Source organism: Triticum aestivum, chromosome 3D, assembly GCF_018294505.1.
Source record: "Triticum aestivum cultivar Chinese Spring chromosome 3D, IWGSC CS RefSeq v2.1, whole genome shotgun sequence".
Classification (NCBI taxonomy): Eukaryota; Viridiplantae; Streptophyta; class Magnoliopsida; order Poales; family Poaceae; genus Triticum; species Triticum aestivum.
Window position 1 is genome coordinate 103,906,748 of NC_057802.1, and position 7,825 is coordinate 103,914,572.

The following is a 7,825-nucleotide window of genomic DNA, read 5'->3' on the forward strand; positions in this document are numbered from 1 at the left end:
TACCAATCTTGGACGTGATGCCTATATAATGATCATTGCCTGGATATCGTCATGATTATTTGAAGTTCTATCAATTGCCCAACAGTAATTTGTTTATCCATCGTTTGCTATTTTTCTCGAGAGAAGCCACTAGTGAAACCTACGGCCCCCGGGTCTCTTTCTCATATATTTGCCTATGCAATCTATTTTTCTTTTGCATTTATTTCCAGATCTATTAATCCAAAAATACAAAAATACCTCGCTGCATTTTATTCTTATTTATTTATTTGGCGTTCGATCTATCAATCTACTACAATTTATCTCACGTCAGTTTGCCTATCTTGAGGCGCCGTTACTCGGAAGGATTGACAACCCCTTTAACACATCAGGTTGCGAGTAGTTGTTATTTGTGTGTAGGTGATGTTTACATTGTGTTGCTTAGTTCTCCTACTGGTTCGATAACCTTGGTTTCATCACTGAGGGAAATACCTACCGTTGTTGTGCTGCATCATCCCTTCCTCTTTGGGGAAATACCGACGTAGTCCTAGCAGACGTCACCAATATGACCATCCAGGTTCCGCTGTTGGTTATTGATCGGAGATGTGTCTCGGTCATGCATACATAGTTCTCGAACCCGTAGGGTCCGCACGCTTAACGTTCGATAATGATTTGTATTATGATTTATGTGTTTTGGTGACCGAAGATTGTTCGGAGTCCTAGATGAGATCACGGACATGACGAGGAGTCTCGAAATGGTCGAGAGGTAAGGATTGATATATTGGACGATGGTATTCAGACACCGGAATGGTTTTGGAGTGGTTCGGGTATTTTTCGAAGTACCGAGGGGTTACCGGAACCCCCCGGGGAAGTAATGGGCCTACATGGGCCATAGGGGAGAGAGAGGGGAGAGCCCGCAAGGGGTGGCGCCCCCTCCCCCATGGGCTGTCCAAATTGGACAATGGGAAGGGGGCGCGGCCCCCCTTTCCTTCTCCCTCTCCTTCTCCTTCCCTTTTCCCCCTCCGAAAGAAAGGAAGGGGGGCCGACTAGGACTAGGAGTCCTAGTTGGTTTCCCCCCATGGCGCTCTCCCTAGGCCGGTTCCGCTGTTGTTCTCTTAGCCATGTGCGGTGCCTCCTCCACAGTTTACTCCTCCGGTCATAGCATCCTAGTGCTTAGGCGAAGCCCTGCGCGGTTCACATCACCATCACTGTCACCACGCCGTCGTGCTGACGAAACTCTCCCTCAACACTTTGCTAGATCAAGAGTTCGAGGGACGTCATCAAGCTGAACGTGTGCTGAACTCGGACGTGTCGTACGTTCGGTACTTGATTGGTTGGATCGCAAAGACGTTCGACTACATCAACCACGTTATACTAACGCTTCCGCTTTCGGGCTACGAGGGTACGTGGACACACTCTCCCCTTCTCAATGCTATGCATCTCCTAGATAGATCTTACGTTATCGTAGGAAATTTTTTGAAATTGCATGCTACGTTACCCAATAGTGGCATCCAAGCCAGGTCTATGCGTCGATGATATGCTCGAGTAGAACACAAAGAGCTGTGGGCGATCATAGTCATACTGCTTACCACCAATGTCTTATTTTGATTCGGCGGTATTGTTGGATGAATCGGCCTGGACCAACCTTAGATGACCACGTTCATCAGACCGGTTCCACCGACAGACATGCAACTTGTTTTGCATAAAGGTGGTTGGCGGGTGTCTGTTTCTCCAACTTTAGTTGAATCGAATTTGACTACGGCCGGTCCTTGTTGAAGGTTAAAACAACACACTTGACGAAACATCGTTGTGGTTTTGATGTGTAGGTAAGAACGGTTCTTACTAGAAGCCCGTAGCAGCCACGTAAAACTTGCAACAATAAAGTAGAGGACGTCTAACTTGTTTTTGCAGGGCATGTTGTGATGTGATATGGTCAAGACATGATGTGATATACGTTATTGTATGAGATGACCATGTTTTGTAAAAGTTATCGGCAACTGGCAGGAGCCCTATGGTTGTCGCTTTATTGTATGAAATGCAATCGCCATGTAATTGCTTTACTTTATCACTATGCGTTAGCGATAAGTGTAGAAGCAATAGTTGGCGAGACAACAACGACGCTACGATGGAGATCAAGGTGTCAAGCCGGTGACGATGGAGATCATGACGGTGCTCTAGAGATGGAGAACGAAGGCATAAGATGATAATGGCCATATCATACTCACTTCAAAGCACCGGCCTCTGAATTGCTTCATGCCCTACCTGTCAGTCCTCCCCTTGAAGGTGCTCGTTGTATATACCATGAACCTGAGCTTACATATCACTACATGCAAGTGTTGATGAAGCCGCTGAAGCCCGGTCAAGCCCTAAGGACCAAATTCCTCATGAAGGAATTGCAGTATGTGCCTCGGACTGTCTATTGCATTCTGACGAAGACTTTGAGTCCAATCAAAGGCCACAACTCAAATAATGAAGAAGTCATTGGCATCATGAAGAATCTGCTTCTCAACATCATTCATGGCGTTCCTATCAACTACCATGATTTCTTCATGAGGGCTCTGGCCAATGTTGCATTATCTCCATTTGAGCTGAAGCCTTACGCTCCTTGGATTATGAGATTCCTCAGAACAAGGTCTTCACTCAACTACAAGGCTGACTTTCAGAATCATCTCAGCTACTTGCCCCCCATTGAAGTCCTCAAACGGACATTTTCCTCAGCTGATGAAAAGGGCAAGGCCACTGCTGTTATTGATGAAGGCATTCGTCCATTGGATGGTCAATTCCACAAAGCTGCATCCTACTCCACCAATGATGACTCTGCCACTCATGACTCTGTCGCAAATGCTTCAAAGCAAAATCCTCAAGGCACAGCTCCAAGGGTGATGACTGATCATGAGCTTCTCCTCAGTCTTCACCAGAAGGTCGATCGCAACCACAAATCGGTTAAGCGTCAGTTTGGTTCCATTCTTCACAACATGACTGCTACACACAATGCAGTGAAGAAAAACCATTACTACCTCCATGAAGTCTTCGGTCGCACCTGGGCTGTTCTATCACATCTTTATGGTGAAGAAGATCTGAAGCAAATGGGTCTCAAGCAGGACTTTGACTGGTCTCAACCACCAGCGAAGAAATTCAAGAAAGTCAAAGTTCCCTCCTTGGTGGCCAGCTCATATTCTTCATCGCGCAACACAGATGAGCATGAAGATTTGGACGACACTGCGGCAGGCCCTACTACAACAACCGACCCCAACAACGCTGGCGCTCCTCCATCAACATGATATTCTTCACGGCGTTAGTCCTCATTTTTTGATCCTTTTGGTCATTCGATGACAAAGGGGGAGAAAATTGAGTTAGTCTTCAAGCGGGTCTACATATATGGGCATTTTTTTCTAAGTTACAACTCTCGTTCTTTTGAAGACTTTGCTGGATCGAGTTGTAAACTTAAACCCTATGGTGGTCTGATACTTTTGCTGTGTTCTTCTGCATGCTTATTCCTCATATATGTTAATGCACGCATGCTGAACTACATCAGTCACCATATTTCATCATGCATTTCAAATTCTTCATATTATATGTTAAATGCGTGTATGAATTACAAGATATAGGGGGAGATCTCCATGATTCTACTCTTCAAGTGTGCATTGCTTCAAAAGCAAATTCCTCACTATGCCCATCTTCAGGGGGAGTTCTTCTATATCTTGCAATCAAATTCCTCAATATTAGTAGTTACACTTCATATATTTTATCCCCGTTGAAAACTTAACCTATATTGTCATCAATCACCAAAAAGGGGGAGATTGTAAGTGCATCTAGTGCCCCTTAGTGATTTTGGTGTATTGAAGACTTATAGGTTAAGGGACTGATGCGTTTTTGAGTGTACACAGGTCTATAAGTCTATGAGGAGTTTGATATTTATAGAGAAAGTCGACCCCTAAAAATGAATGTCTTCGACTGAAGACTTTGGATTTCTGAAGACTTTCTGAAGACTTTGAAAGTGAAGAAATTGGTGTGACCATGAAGACTTGATATTCATACGAGGAACATGAAGCGTGAAGACTTTTGTTTTCGTAGTTTCATTTTCTCTTTCTTGAGTCATAGGAAACACCGTAATGTTAAAGGGGGTCGAGGAAATACTGAGGAAAAATTTCCAAGTGATGCTCAACTCAAAATCCTACACCTACCAATCCCTTCGAGTGAAGCCATTGGAAATCTCATACAGCTCAGTCAATTTCTTCAGTGACAGAGACGAAGTTCTTCTGGTCTCTGAGGAATTTGTTCTGACTGAGGAGTTAGGAATTCGCCAGTGCGGATTGCCTACAAGTGAGGAACATGATAGCCCTGAGGAATTTGATAGTCAAATTTTCCGACCGTTGCTGTGCTACGCGCCAGCTGTCCCAAAATATCTACCCACCTAACGGTCATATCATTGAAGGGCATTTATGTCTTATCATGTCGGGCTGCTCCCTAGGCTATAAATAGCCGCCCCTACAACCACTAGCTGGTTGGCTGCTCCGAGAGAAACTGACACTTGTCAATTGAGAGCATCCCATCCTCCGAGGACTTTGAGCGAAAATCATCAAGTGAGGAAAACCCAAACCCAAACACCTACAAACCAAAAGTGATTGAGCATCACTGAAGAGATTGATCCTGCGTGGATCCGACGCTTGTTACCTTTGAAGACTGTGCATCTTCCAGACGGTTAGGCGTCATGGTCTAGAACATCCAAGAGGAAGTTGTGGATCGCCGAGCGACCAAGTTTGTGAAGGTTTGGAAGTCACCTGAAGACTTACCATGAGTGATTGGGCAAAGTCTGTGTGACCTTAGCTCAAGGAGAATACGGTGAGGACTGTGTGTCCGGGACTGTGTGTCCTCAGGTTTAAATACCTAGCCGCTCCAACCAGACGTACAACTGTCACAGCAGTTGGAACTGGTCTACCAAATCATTGTCTTCACCAAGCCTACTGGTTCTATTTCCTCAACTCTTTCATTTCCTCATAACTGTGTTGTGTTCTTGTTCATATCTGTTTGAAGACTTTGACTGAAGACATTCTCAATTTCCTCAGTTCAATTTCTTCAGTCTGTTTGTCTTCATCCTGTTTATCCTGTGTTTACGCTTTCTGTACTCCGTGCGTGTTTTCATTTCATCATGATGACCATGTTTATGCTATGTTGTGTTTGCATCTGAGTACTTATTCCGCTGCAAGTAGTTCTTCGCTAAGGAATTTCCACACCCTGAAATTCCTTAGTGAAGAATTCATAAAAATCGCCTATTCACCCCCCTCTAGTCGACTTAACGCACTTTCAGGGAGTTCTTTAGTAACATTATTAATTGAACTTAAATTTATCATGAACTTAGTCCTGATAGTTTTTGCATATCTATGTTGTAGATCAATGGCCCATGCTACCGTTCCCTTGAATTTTAATGCGTTCCTAGTGAAAGCTAAGTTGAAATATGATGGTAGCAACTACACGGACTGGGTCCGTAACTTGAGGATTATCCTCATTGCTGCATAGAAGAATTACGTCCTTGAAGCACCGCTAGGTGCAAGGCCTGCTGCAGAAGCAACTCCGGATGTTATGAACGCCTGGCAAGCTAAATCTGATGACTACTCGATAGTTCGGTGTGCCATGATTTACGGCTTAGAATCGGGACTTCAAAGACGTTTTGAACATCATGGAGCATATGAGATGTTCCAGGAGTTGAAGTTAATATTTCAAGCAAATGCCCGAGTTGAGAGATATGAAGTCTCCAACAAGTTCTATAGCTGCAAGATGGAGGAGAACAGTTCTGTCAGTGAACACATACTCAGAATGTCGGGGTACCATAACCACTTGACTCAACTGGGAGTTAATCTTCCAGATGATAGTGTCATTGACACAGTTCTTCAATCACTGCCACCCAGCTATAAAGGCTTCGTGATGAACTGTAATATGCAAGGGATGAACAAGACGATTACTGAGCTCTTCACAATGCTTAAGGCTGTGGAGGTAGAAATCAAGAAGGAGCATCAAGTGTTGATGGTTAACAAGACCACTAGTTTCAACAAAAAGGGCAAAGGGAAGAATGGGAACTTCAAGAAGAATAGCAAGCAAGTTGCTACTCCCGGGAAGAAGCCCAAGTTTGAACCTAAGCCTGAAACTGAGTGCTTCTACTGCAAAGGGACTGATCACTAGAAGCGGAACTGCCCCAAGTATTTGGCGGATAAGAAGGATGGCAAAGTGAAAGGTATATTTGATATACATGTTAATGATGTGTACCTTACTAATGCTCGTAGTAGCACCTGGGAATTTGATACCGGTTCTATTGCTCATATTTGCAACTCGAAACAGGGGCTACGGATTAAACGAAGATTGGCCCTCGACGAGGTGACGATGCACGTCGGAAATGTTTCCAAGGTCGATGTGATCGCCGTCGGCACGCTACCTCTACATCTACCTTCGGGATTAGTTTTAGACCTGAATAATTGTTATTTGGTGCCAGCGTTGAGCATGAACATTATATCTGGATCTTGTTTGATGCGAGATGGTTATTCATTTAAATCAGAGAATAATGGTTGTTCTATGTAGATGAGTAATATCTTTTATGGTCATGCACCCTTGATGAGAGGTCTATTTTTGTTGAATCTCGATCGTAGTGATACACATATTCATAATATTGATGCCAAAAGATGCAAAGTTGATAATAATAGTGCAACTTATTTGATGCACTGACGTTTAGGTCATATTGGTGTAAAGCGCATGAAGAAACTCCATGCTGATGGGCTTTTGGAATCACTTGATGCTTGCGAACCATGCCTCATGGGCAAGATGACTAAGACTTCGTTCTCCGGAACAATGGAGCAAGCCACTGACTTATTGGAAATAATACATACTGATGTATGCGGTTCGATGAGTGTTGAGGCTCGCCGCCGGTATCGTTATTTTCTGACCTTCACAGATGATTAGAGCAGATATGTGTATATCTACTTAATGAAACATAAGTCTGAAACATTTGAAAAGTTCAAGGAATTTCAGAGTGAAGTGGAAATCATCGTAACAAGAAAATAAAGTTTCTACGATCTGATCGCAGAGGTGAATATTTGAGTTACGAGTTTGATCTTCATTTAAAACAATGTGGAATAGTTTCACAACTCACGCCACCTGGAACACCACAGCGTAATGGTGTGTCCGAACGTCGTAACCGTACTTTATTAGATATGGTGCGATCTATGATGTCTCTTACCGATTTACCACTATCATTTTGGGGTTATGCTTTAGAGACGACTGCATTCACGTTAAATAGGGCACCATCTAAATCTGTTGAGACGACACCATATGAACTGTGGTTTGGCAAGAAACCTAAGTTGTCGTTTCTTAAAGTTTGGGGTTGCGATGCTTATGTGAAAAGGCTTTAGCCTGATAAGCTCAAACCCAAATCGGAGAAGTGCGTCTTCATAGGATACCCAAAATAAACTGTTGGGTACACCTTCTATCACAGATCCGAAGGCAAGATATTTGTTGCTAAGAATGGATCCTTTCTAGAGAAGGAGTTTCTCTCGAAAGAAGTGAGTGGGAGGAAAGTAGAACTTGATGAGGTAGTTGTACCTTCTCTTGAATTGAAAAGTAGTACATCACATAAATCAGTTCCAGTGATGCCTACACCAGTTAGTGAGGAAGTTAATGATGATGATGATGAAACTTCAGATCAAGTTACTACCGAACCTCGTAGGTCAACCAGAGTACGTTCCGCACCAGAGTGGTACGGGAATCCTGTTCTAGAAGTAATGTTACTAGACCATGACGAACCTACGAACTATGAGGAAGCGATGATGAGCCCAGATTCCATGAAATGGCTTGAGGCCATGAA